Source organism: Thamnophis elegans, chromosome Z (genome assembly GCF_009769535.1).
Source record: "Thamnophis elegans isolate rThaEle1 chromosome Z, rThaEle1.pri, whole genome shotgun sequence".
NCBI lineage: Eukaryota > Metazoa > Chordata > Lepidosauria > Squamata > Colubridae > Thamnophis > Thamnophis elegans.
This window is the reverse complement of record NC_045558.1, coordinates 95451485-95465006: the sequence shown is the minus strand read 5'-3', so window position 1 is coordinate 95465006 and position 13522 is coordinate 95451485. Positions and strand designations below refer to the sequence as shown.

The following is a 13522-nucleotide window of genomic DNA, read 5'->3' as shown; positions in this document are numbered from 1 at the left end:
ATTTTCACTGACAAAGGAAACAGCCTTCTATAGTATAACCTCCCCCACTCTTATGTGTTGGGAAGAATTTCTCAGGGATGCAATCTTAACATATCTGAAAGGCAATTTGGGAACAGGGTTTTAAAATACAGTATCAGTCTTTCTCATCACCTACAACTTCATAATAATTCATGAAGAGCCAGAAAATCAACTAATTTAGAGTAGGAATAAGCAACCCAAGGCCCTGAATATATTTTACAGAACCCAGTAAGTGCCCTGGTCACCAAAACTGAAAACTGGTAGCATAGTTTCCTACTATTTATGAGGGGAGGAGGAAACTCATGGAAACTTTAAAGGGAACCATTAAAAAGGTCAATATACAGTTTTAAAAGGGACCTCTGTTTTAGTCCCTATTGTAATTAAGGACAATACAGAATATTAAGATGCTGTTTAGGTATATGATTTTGTTTTGTCCATTTGGAATCTTTGCTGCATTGGTACCTCAAAAATGTTATGTATGATCCCTGGCCAACCCAAATGTTATCCATTCCTGCATTAGATTTTAAATACTTGCTAAAAGGTCTTTGCATAAGTCTGGCATTTTCAGAACAATCCATTAATTATGGTATAATTTTTGTAGATTATACCTATTCACACAAGGCATCAAATATTATATTCTATCTATTGTCATGTTTTTTCTGTTACCTTCTTAGAAAATGTTAGATTTTTCAAAGTGATCCTAAAGGACATATACACCAATCTTGCTTGCAATAGGTCAGTCATAACTTAGGTATGAGATTATCTGGAGATGAGACTCTGCTTTCATGTTGTGCAAGAATGGTGGCCAAGGAAGGAATGATTGCTGATTATTCCTGCCTGATAAATACAGCCTGTGAGTCTGCAGAAAAGCTTGAGAATGTAAAGACAGCAGCTTAAAAAATCTTAAGAATCATCCTAAAAGAAAAGGTGAGGGCTTTATTTTGAGGACCTGCATGGTTTCATCACTCTATATTGTGGGGCTGATCATATAAGGAATTTTTCAATTGCATTATAGTTAAATGTAATCATCTAAAGTTAGTTAGATTTCCCAATCTTTCTTTTCCTCTGCTGTCTTTATTTTGTCTGTTACATTTCACTCTTTTTTCTCATGCTTTACTAAAGTTTGTATACTCTGAAAAAAAGTAGCATAAAGATTATAAAGATATAGATATATGTGATCTTTATGCTATTTTATATCTCTCTATATATAAAAGCCAAGTACCACTCACTCATCACGAAACATCCAGAACCATAAAGCCTACAAACTTGAAGTTTGTTCTTCTTGGCTTCTAGGTGCTCGCTAAGAAAGGATTTTTCGAAATCATCATCAGATCATTAGTATTTCTTATACAGTATTTATGTAGAGAGATTAACACGCTCTGAAGTTAGACATTTTATTCCCCCTCCCCACCTGAATAGAACTCTGTTCCAACTGCCAGTTGCCTCACATTCCGTTACTTCAGTTCAAACTGGCAGACATTCCACTCCTTCCCTCAGAAATGGTCTAGGGCTCCTTACAGTACTAAACATCAGTACCTCATCAAAATGCCTTCCACCTATTGAACTGCTTCCGGACTTAAGGCGGCAGGAATGATTTTCACTTATGTGTTTCAATCACTGATCACCGCAGAAGTTTAAGGAGATAGCTTTTGGCTTTTTCCCTCATCCCTTTCCCCTCAGCCATTTTGACTGCTTTGGTCTCTATCCAAGACACTGGCCAAATAGGTGGGACTATTTACTTACCTATTTTATTTTTATGCTGCCTTTATAGTTTTCATAAATGACTCAAAGGTTCCAACATACCTATTTCCTCCTACTTTCCCCACAATAACCCTGTGAGTTGAGCTACAGAGAGTTATCTAGTTGGGACCTGGTTTCTAGGTTGCTGCCTTAACTACCAGGTCAAACTGGCCCTCATTTCTGTAGCATAATACATAATACATTAACATTTCTTAATGTTAATTTTATCAATGAAAAGCAAGTTTGAAGAAAATAGAGCATGTTCCCACGTCCAGTTTGGGGACTTAATTGTTAAATGAAAAAAGCAAGTGTGTTGAAATTTTGAAGAAGAAAAATTCCACATGACCCAATTTACGAGTGGCAACCACACATCTACTTAAATAAAGTTTATTGACCTAAGGGGACAAACCAAACAATTCTACTCCAGGAAGGAAGGTGCAAGCAAATAATTGTATAATAAATGTTGATCAGTAGTCATGTCAAATGCCAATCAAAACATGGCTTAGATTTTCTGCTTCACTCATCATAAAATCTCCAGAACCATAAAGCCTACAAACTTGAAATTTGGCACGTATGTTCCTCTTGTGCTAGCTCAAGTGTATATGTTTTCCTTTTCTGAGAACTCTTCTGAGGAGTCTTCATCATGTAATTCATAAATCACGTCTTTTTTCTTTATTTCCTCTATAGGTTGATATATATCTTTAAACCAAAGAGGCTTTTCAAATGATGATTGAAGTCTGAGCATGAGGAAAGGATATTAAAAATGATAATAAAATTTCAGTCTGAGATTTTAATTTTCACATTGCATTATCATTTTAGTTGTATCTCAAATTCCAGTTTCTGGAATGGAGAATCTAGCTGAAGCAATATATGGCTAGCAAATTAGAGCAATTATCTATGCCTTCCACCTATGGAACTGCTTCAAGACTCAAGGCGGCGGGAGCAATATTTTCTTATGTGTTTCAATTACCGACCACAACTGAGCCAAATGAACGTACAGGAATGAACCAGATTTCTCCTGCATTGCCCAATCACATAGTTTTGTTGCAAAGCACAGGTACCCAGCTAATATATATTATATATATGCATGCCAAATGTAGTTATGCCAGGAAAACAAAATTATGAACAGAAATTATGATGCCACGTGGAAAAAAACTAGCTCAGATAGCCTTCCCAACTGGTTGCCAGATTTATTTATGCATATACAAAAACACTATTTTGGGACCAACTGCTGATATACTATATTTCAACAAAACTGAGAATTGGAGATAAGAAGTATTAATTTACTGTACCTATTAGTGTGGTGTGGCTCGTACATGAACATTTTATTTTAGTTCTAGCACCCTAATTTAACTGATACTGAGTTTTATTCCTCTATCTCTCTGCGACATATAAACAGATATTCCCCAACAAAGACAAGCATAATCACGGGTAGCAGTTTAAGGTAAAATAAGATAGGATACTTCTTTATATTGAACCTGATTCTAGAGCCCTATGGCCTATTATTGACTATTCCAATGGCAGCAGCTGTTTAAATTTTTGGACCAGTCTTTTCTGATTCTTTGAATAAATCAGATAAAGATCCAGAACACTGCAGGGATTACTAGATCTATGCTTTATTATTGTGAGTTTTATAATAAAAGAATCTTGACAACTTGTTCATCTTCATCCTCTTAGATCTAGGAGAATCAAGGAGAGAGGGGAATTATCTTGAATGTCTTTCTCACCCTTTCTTCCATCCCATCACAATGTTAATATTTACTTTCCAATTTTTGCATCCTGTTTCCTGTTATTTCTGTGCTCCTGGCTTCTCCTACATGAAGAGACTGGAAATTCCTGGATGCAGAACATAGCTATTTGCTGATGAGCTGCATTGAATGTTTTTTGCCATTTCTTGATAGCTAAAAATAATGGAATCTTATATCACTTTAAGACTATTTCATGTATTTGTAAACAGGGTTGATGCTTGCAACTTTCTTAATATCAGGCAGGAGATAATTTGTGTATCTGATGATGCGGACTTCTCAAAAAAACATCTAAATATATATAAAAGTGAAAACCACTCACGAAATCTCCAGAACTGTAAAGCCTACAAACTTGAAATGTGGCATGCATGTTCCTCTTGGCTTCTAGGTGCTCGCTAACAAAGGATTTTTCAAAATGATCATTAGATCATCAGTATTCCTTATACAGTATCATATTAGCACACATCAATGCTAAGGAGTTAGACATTCTACTCCCCCTCCCAACCTGAAAACTTGGACATGGGCATCGCCAGCGCCAGCGTGTGACTCATCCAGCTGCTGGCTGGGAGTTTGGAAAAGAGCCTGAGGGAGAGAAGGTGATAAGATAGGGGAGGATTCTATGGAGCAAGCCTGAGGGAGAGAAGGGGAGAGGAGAAGCTGAAAGTAACTCCTCAAGTGTCGATTATTAAGCCCGATCACATAGTTTTGTAGCAGAGCACGGGTATTCAGCTAGTAACATATTAAATGTACTGATCTTTAACATGCTTAAGGTACTGATTTGATTCAATGGTTTAAATTCCATTGTTTCCATTAAGTGAGAACCAATAATGGAGAATAAAAATTCTCAGCTATTAGGCCTGCTCTGTCTGAAGCCCACAAACTGGTACTATTTTAGTTTGGAATTAGCAATTTCACAAGCAAAACAGAAAACTCCAAGTAGGGCAGTCTGGAGTCACATTTACATACAATAGTTAATACTGCAGTAAAATAGGTCGTTTTTGTAGGAAAAGTTCATTTCTTTATCTGTGGTAACTCTTGCCTCATCCCAGCCCCTGAGCTTCTTCAGCTATCCTAGGCATTCTTTGAGGGGAAAAGGTGACTCTTAGTCAAAGGATTTGTGCTTTTGTATGTGTATACAACCAGATAAATGCACACAACATGAAGATCAGGCTGATGGCATGCAAGTTTTTAAAAAACAACATTTTGAAGGGATTGGAGGTAAGGGGACTTATGATCTATTGTAGCTTGGGGCAAGGGCTGGACAAGGATCAGATGATGTTCTCTGTACTTTTGTTCTGATTGGTAGAAATGAGAATTATTAGAGATGGTATTCAAACTGCTGTGAAGAATATGGTAGGTAGACATTGAAGTGCTCATTGACATCCTTAATTCAACTGAGATCATAAACCAAATGAAGAAATTAAATGAAGGCAAATATACATGTTCCAGGATAATGTTTCAGGGTCCAATCTAGGTCGTTCACTGGGATCAGAGAGTTAGTCTTCTGAGCTTTTGTACTCGTGCTGGAGCTCATCCACAGTAGAAAGAAGAAATTAAACTTAGCCAGGCTGAGTGGAGTCACTGAGGAGAACCATGACATCTAAGCTCACATGGAATTCTGTAGACGAAACCCCAGCCTTTGCTTCTTGATTTATTTATTTTATCTCCTGCCTTTATTGTTTTTATATGCAACTCAAGGCAGCAAACATATCTAGCAATCTCCTCTTATTTTCCCCACAACAACAACAACTTTGTGAGATGAGTTGGGCTGAGAGAAAGTGACTGGCCCAGAGTCACCCAGCTGGCTTTCATTCTTAAGGTGAAACTAGAATTCACAGTATCCTAGTTCCTAACCTGCTGCCTTAACCATTATACCAAACTGGCTCTCCTGGTTGATGGCACTAGGGATGAGAAACTAGAGGTACTAGCTTGGGCAGAAAACAAAATATCTGTGATAGAGAAAAAATAAGTTTAAGAAATATGGGTAGGGTGAAGACTGGAGATTAGAAAAATTATACCTCGTATGAAATTGGAAGAGTTACTACTGTAGTCAAATATGGATAAATATCACCAAGGATTGATTAAACAGGTCAGAAAACTTTTCCTCCCATTTTGAATCAAGCTCTACCTTGAGATGCTTCTTGCCCGGTGAAGACAGAACAGACTGCATGGTTGTTATAGCAACAAATGGTGCACATGCACGCACATATGTATTTTAAGGAGTATTAGATAATGTTTCTCTGATATTTTTTTTAAATGCAGAAAAACTTCTCCACTAAGATTACTCCCCCATCTTTGCTTTGACAGAAATTTTTGCTTGACAAGTATGCAGCATGACTTCCCCCCACTTCTCTTCTATCCCAAAAATGGGAGCTGTGATCACAACAGCTCCCTGAATAATTTGTTGATTGCCTAGCATCCCCTCAAATAATTTCAATGGGATTTTTGGCTCCTACTTGCAGTGCAGTGCTATCTACTTATTTCTTGTTTTGTTAGATCTTTCTTCAGAAAATATTTTTGTTTGTCCTTGGGCGATATTTTAGGGATGCTTTTTTTAAAAAAATTGCTAATGTGTGGGTAAATGAGTTGTCATTTTTCACATTCAGCCTCTTTCCTTCCAAATCCCTTGAACTTGACTCTACATCCAAGGCCTCTACCAACATCTGGCATCGTTGGGTAGACACCAAAAGCCAACTGACAACTTGTCCCAGAGTGACAACATGTCAGGGCATTCTGGAAATCTAAAACTGAGGGCATTTTGCAGGTTCCCACTAATCCTTCTGTTACCACCAAGAAGCTTACCTGTGGAGTTAATGTTGGGAGAGTTGGCAGGCAGTGGAAGCTCTTGAACCCTGAAACCTTTTGAAATTGGCTCTTCAAATCTGTTTCTAAAACCCCTGAGTGTAAATGAATGCATTAATGAAGCCTATATAGACATATTACACCATCCTTTCCAAACCTGGCACCTTCCTGATGTGTTGGACTACAACTCATCATTCTCTGTAAGTGGCAAGGTTCACGCTATTAGATAATTTTCCAGCAGTGAACTGTAGTAATTTAGCATTCATCCCATGAGCAAAGCAAACCATGCATATGAGTGATGTTTCCTGGACTATTGCCTCTCCGGCTGGTCAGTTACTTAGGTCCTTTCCAACTGACACCTTGACAGATGTGACTGTGAAAACAAACCAATCTACCTGGTCAACCAGGAGCACCCAAGGAGGATTGCCACTATGGTATTAGATCAGGAGAATTGAAACAGTAGAAAACTTAGAAGGAAGAAGCAACTAAACCGCTTTGTGTTGTTTGTCTGGCTTAAATACCAGAGCAGTTCTTAAATTTATCTTGAAGTCAAAAATTAAGTCCAAGTTTGTATACAATTAAAATTGTGACTCATTAGCAGGCTGTATTTTACAGAGACTAAGAGGAAATCCAGACAAACCAAGTCAATTTTCTAGAACAAACGTTCTGTATATAAAAACACTAAAGCAAAATTTGATGACAAATTTAAAGGTTGATAATGTTTCAGTGAAATACTAAGCCCTGCATATCAAGAGATCCAGACTCCATTCGCTCATATCTAGCTTGGTTTAGATCCAGCTTCATATAGGTTATTCCTTAGTAACCTTGTGAGCCCCATCTGCCCCTTAGCAAAGCCAAGCATTCCTCTAGTTTTCTGTTTTTGCTTTTCTGTCTTTAGAGGCCAACACTTTTGAAGCCCCTGGTCTTGCCACAATCTGGACCAAGGTAGGAATGATGAGACCAATTGCTGTCTTAGTCTCTTCGTTAAGAAGTAGTAGGTATACATATCTTTTGAGATGTCTCCTGTGGTCCTCATCTGAGAGAAACTCTAAAGACCAAGTCATGATAAATAGGCAAGAGCAATTTCCAGGTCCACTTCCACTATCTAAACTATTTATCCATCTCCTTCTGTTTCACTTTGTTATGGTTCTGCTTGACCCCCATCGATTATCCATATAGCCTCTGGGATATTTGAGGAGTGTTTTTCTGCAACTGTGGGAAAAGCTGCATTTTGCCATAATGGCAATTTCTCATGGAGAGAGAATGAGAAAGACAGTGCATAAAAATAGAAGAACATTTGCGATAATTACCACTTACAGCCTCACCCTTCTCAGGGAATTAAATTATATTTTATGACTTTAGGTTATTTTGATGGGATAGGACATAATGTGTTTCTTTTTGTTTCAGAAAAAATCATTAACTTTAGTGAAAAGAAAGAGAAATGATGGGGTGGGAAAGTATTGAGAGTCAAGGGCACCCCAACCTATCAAAGCAATATACAAAGAAGGGAATAAAGTATGACCTGGAAGGCTGAAGTTCTATCTTACTAATTTTCAGTTTCTTCTGTCCTCCATCTGTGTTTTCTTATAATAAGCAGCTCCCAAAAGAAAAGTGTAAATTGTGATTATGCATTCACATGTTTTGTTGTCTGGCCTTGGTGATAATTTGGCAGGGCCAATTTCTTATGAACTGGCATGTTCCCCACTGCTAAGACAGACAGTACTGAGCCACCACTGAATTGGTTAAAGAATTCTACTTGATATAATCTCCATTTTCAGGGACCAAGTAGGACTAGATAAAAAAGGAAAAAGAGGATTGCCGAGAGAAGAGGTATGGTAGGTCTGATCAGGGGAAAGAAGCCTGCCATACAATTTATATAACCAGCCAGAGGTTTGACTTTATGCCTAGGTTATGTAGGTGCTGACATGGGTCAATTAAAGACCTAGCAGCAAAAGAGATGAGGAGTCTTTGGTGCTCTGTTTGTTTTCTTGTAGACATTTCATTACCCAAACTTTACCCCAAATGTTAGTTATTCTAAGTTATTCTAAACGACGTGGCATCATCAGTGCTAGTAAAGAGCGCAGTTTGCTGTCAGTTTATTCTAGTGGCTTGCCTGTCAGTGTTGGTAGGGGTGGTCTTAGAGATTCTTTGTTTGGGCTATTTGCTGTTGACTTCTTCCGCGCGGGTTCTTGATTGGAGTATTGTTTACTTGATTGTTGATTTGATGTTAACCTTGGAGTTAATCTATGCTGATCTGGGTGTTGATTGCTGGTGGAGAAGTGCTTGGGTCTTGTTGTTCCTTTTGGGCTGGCTGATTGTCTCTTTTGCATAGTCTATAGATGTTGTTAATGTCTATTGTCTAAAGATAGCTGATTTGTCAGAGTGCCAGGCTTCTAGAAATTCCCTGGCATTTTTGGACTTGGTTTGGTGTAGGATTGTCACATGTTCCCAAATAAATATGCTTAAATCTGTTGTGAAATTAAAGAATTTTCATCATGTCTTCTGACTGCTAGTTGGTGTTTGTGCATGCATTCTACCAGTCTCTGCCTGTTTGTTGTCCTACATAGTGGTTGTTGCAGCCCTTACATTGTATGTTATAGATGACTCGGTTTTTTCCTAGGGCTGTTGGGTCTTTTGGTCTGCTTGGGATGTTTTGAAGGGCTTTAGTTGCTTGTGTTCTATGCTTGACATCCATGTGGTTATAGTAGTCTGTTGGTGGTTTCTGAGATATTCTTGATGTATGGCAGTGTAATTCTTCCTAGGATTTGGGTGTGCTGTGTTGAGTTGAGTGGTCAGGCACTTTTTGAAGAGAAGATGTTTATAGATTAAAGGAAGCATCTATAATAAGAGGTCCAATTTGTATAGTTGTATTCATCGTCTAAACTTTTAAAACTCCTTTCCCCAAAGACACCACCAATTCCTGGTATGGAAAGTTCTTATTTCATGAAACAGTTTTCATTCAAAAGTGTTTTTCCTTTGAGAAGCCATGTGAGAAAATGTAAGCTATTCATCTGGAAAAAAAAATTGTGGATCCCTGGTCTCTTTTAGCAATAGCAATTAGATTTATATACCGCTTCATAGGGCTTTCAGCCCTCTCTAAGCGGTTTACAGAGTCAGCATATTGCCCCCAACAACAATCCGGGTCCTCATTTTACCCACCTCGGAAGGATGGAAGGCTGAGTCAACCCTGAGCCGGTGAGATTTGAACCGCCGAACTGCCGAACTAGCAGTCAGCTGAAGTGGGCTGCAGTACCGCACTCTACCCACCGCGCCACCTCGGCTCTTCTTTTCTGCTGATGCTTCTTCCCTAGAGTTGTCTAGCAGAGGGAGTGATTGATTTTGTTCTTAATGGTTCCTATTCACTTCCATTGGACAAACTAATAGATTACAATTTCAGGTTTCAGAGGTTGGAAGGAAAGAGGTCTGCTTCATGTTTTAGGATCATCTGTATCTAGTCTCCACAGCTACATCTGTATTCATTCCTGTATCACAGAATTGGGAGGGTACTCGAGACAGTTAAATGGGTTGAAAGCTAAATCCACAAGGCAAGAAATCTTGTGAATCCTCTCTAAATGCTCCCAGTCAAGGAGAGTTCACATCTTCTCCAGAGACCCTGTAACAGATTTATTCCTCCCTTTCACTATTCATCAAAGATGGTGGATGATTTTCTGCTAAAATAAGTTGGCATACTGAGCTATTAATAAGTGCTTTCTTAAAAATTCATTTAACACTGTTACAATACAAAACTTTAATCTGTGGCAGGTGCTGACGCAGAAAGAAGCAATGCCAGGACATTCTGAACATTAATTACCAGGTGACATTTTATTTACCCTAGTATGTGATCCAGGGTTTTGGACATATCACATGGGTTAACCAAACAACAGCTGTTAATGGCAAATATTAAATAGGAATTGACTTTGCAACACAGGAGGGCACCGGTTATTGGCTTCAGTTCATTTCACAACTTTTTGCTTTTTAACAAAAGTTTTGTCAAGAGCTTAATTAGAGCCTGATCTTGCTCTTTAGACATTTGATTTAATGTACACTCAAGCAACCACAAGAGATTGTTTTGGTAGATGCACAGAAGTGCAAGTGGGCATCCAAATGGTTTGTCTCATTTAAGATTTGTAAACGCAATATATTATTCTGCCTTATAGGACTGTGCTTTCAATTAAAATCATAATATCTGAAGTATAATATTTTGTTCATGTTTGCTGAGACTTTTTCATAGACAATAGAAAAAGTATCCTAGTGTTTTTCAACCTTGGCAACTTGAAGATGTCCGGACTTCAACTCCCAGAATTCCCCAGCCAGCATTCGCTGGCTGGGGAATTCTGGGAGTTGAAGTCCGGACATCTTCAAGTTGCCAAGGTTGAAAAACACTGTGACCTAGACATAACAGGATATGATTTTTCTTTAGTTTCTGTCTTGCAAGAAAAAGGGGGCAGAGGTGAGACAGATATTAGAAAGCATTTCTGGGCATGTGCAATTTATATTTCCCTGGTCACTGTGTACAACACACATGCATGCATGTACAGACACAAAATTAATCATTAAGTAGGATTGGTTTTTATTTAAGATGGCCACTTAGATATTACTCAGCTAGAAAAAAGGAGGGGGAAAGGAAATTTATCTTTGAATTAAAACACAATGAGTGAAGGAGAGCTGGGTAAACAATGTTCATGGGGATTTATGTACAAAGATGCCAATTCGAAAATAATTGCTCTGATTTAAACAGAATCACTCAAGTCTTTTATATTTGTTACAATATTTGAACTAGATAAAATATTCAGATAGGAGATTGTTCCTGTAAAGTATGAAACATAATCTCTATAGCTTCCAATCAGAAAAAAAAGGTGTGTCCAGGTCACCTGTAGGTTTTCTGTAATCCTTCCGTTAAGAAACAGTCTAACGTCAGTGCGCTAATCAGACGGTAAAACCAGGTGTGGGCTGGGAAGAATTCAGCAGGATTTGAAGGAAAATGATAAATTTGTGCTGCCCACTAAATACAGGTTTGCTTAACCATGATTTGAATGAATTACAACTTGATAGATTCCTAACCAATGGTTTACAGTACTGAATCCTGGTTCACACAGCAAATTAAATCAAAACTGGATAAATAAAAGTGGAGCACATTTGTTTATTAAATTTATATACAGTCCTTCTCATTATTGAGAGCAACTCTGGGCAACTTAGGTAAAGGTTCCCCTCGCACATATGTGCTAGTCATTCTTGACTCTAGGGGGTGGTGCTCATCTCTTTCAAAGCTGAAGAGCCAGTGCTATCCGAAGACGTCTCCATGGTCATGTGGCCAACATGACTAAATGTTGAAAGTGCATGGAACGCTGTTATCTTCCCACCAAAGGTGATTCTTATTTTTCCACTTCATTTTTACATGCTTTCGAACTGTGGGGTTGGCAGAAGCTGGGACAAGTAACGGGAGCTCACTCCATTACATGGCACTAGGGATTCGAACCACTGAACTGCCAACCTTTTGATTGACAAGCTCAGTGTCTTAGCCATTGAGCCACCACATCCCATTTATTGTACTGGGCAACTTACAGTACAATAAAATAGGAATATAACATCCACTTATAAACATTGTACAAGGCCAGTGATAAAGGGATTCATCAGCAGGTTTCACATAATAAGGGAAGACATCATTATTCAACAGGATTTTGCCAGCCTTCCCATCCTGTATAACACCACCTTTGTCTTGAGTTTCCAATTTCTTCTGCATCTTCCATCCAGACATTGAAGAATCCGTTTTTAGTCTCTTCCTTATTGGGATTGTAGAAGTTGACATCCCACCTCGTACATGTGGTGCTCAACTTACAACCATTCGTTTAGTATCTGTTCAAAATGGCAATGGCACTGAAAAAAGTTATTTATAACTGGTTCTCGCACTTACTACCACTACAGTATCCCTAAAGTCACATGACCAAAATCTATGTGCTTTGCAGCTGGCATGTATTTATGACTGTTCAATCTGCTGAGGTCCTGTGATTGCCATTTGCAACCTTCCCAACCAGTAGCCAACAAGTCAATAGGAGAAGCTGTATTTGTTAAATACGATGAGCTACTTAATTGCAGTGACTTGCTTAATAACAATAGCAAAAATCACCTTGCTTAGCAACAGAAATTATAGTGCCACTTTTGGTCATACGTCAAGAACTATCTGTACAGAGAAACCTCTTAACTTCCAACTCTATGAATTTTTGCAACTCAGATCTAAGACTCCTAAGCAGCAGGAAATTAAAGTGATTTACTTAGAATGACGCTCAATTGAACCCTTATCACTTTTAGGAGAACTAGTTGAGCATCCCAACTGTTGAAGGAAGAGTGCTGCACATTATTCCATAAATCCCTGAATTGTCTCATCTTTACAGATGACCTTCAATGAGTGGTTGTGTTTGCATGACATACTTACTGTAGTTAACTTTAGTATGATTACTCATTTTTATAGGTTTGCATGATACATTAAAGCCAGCAGCACATCAAACCATAATGCCAACAGAATTGCAAACATGAATGCAATTATGTGTGCCCCAACATCTGGCCCAAGTATTTGCATCCCATATTCCACACATGTTGATGTTTCCCCTTATTTCTCACAGCCCTTTGTCAATATCCATGAGTAAAAGATCATATGCACAGACCATATGCACAGGCTTTGCTTGTGCAGTGTGGTAGGCAAACATTTGAGTAGATAATTCTGTGTAGTTGGGTCAAAGTATATCCTATCCATCAGTAACATATGATGAGAGAATCTCTAGACAAATGAAGAGCAGCTATATCTGACGGCTTCTTAAACCACCACAAAGTTGATTGAATGACTACTACTTTTCATCACTTTTTAAATTAAACCTTCAGAAAAAAGATTAAAAGCCATGGTGGCCTGATTCTGGTTAGCATAGTCAGAGATTGATTTGGGAAACTTATCTACCATGTCTCCTTTCATCCCATGTTTTATCCTATCTTGAAAAAATGACAAGGAAAGGGAATTCCTAGAGTACACAAAATTTTATGAGGTTACTCTAGGATCATTCTGCCAGTGGGACAGAAAAAAAGTGTTAAGCCTCCATTAATCTTCTCTTCACTATCTTTGCGATATGTTTGATAGGACAAACCTGAAGCAATCCTGGATTTTTGGGGATAAAGCTAACCTCCCTAAATCCTACGCTGAGTCAGTTATAGTGTTTATACGACATGGTAAC

The 13522-nt window shown here is 38.2% G+C and overlaps 1 long non-coding RNA gene across 2 annotated transcripts in view; it reads left to right on the top strand.

Moving 5' to 3' along the window:
• The window catches only part of LOC116522509, a 43726-nt gene that overhangs the window by 13003 nt on the left and 17201 nt on the right, over window positions 1-13522 (top strand). The window contains exon 5 of one of the 2 annotated variants that reach the window (XR_004256975.1): window positions 2446-2510. The exons of the other annotated variant lie outside the window; for it this stretch is intronic. This is a non-coding gene — a long non-coding RNA (uncharacterized LOC116522509). Of the gene's footprint in view, window positions 1-2445; window positions 2511-13522 lie in introns of those variants that run through there. 2 annotated transcript variants of the gene reach the window in all.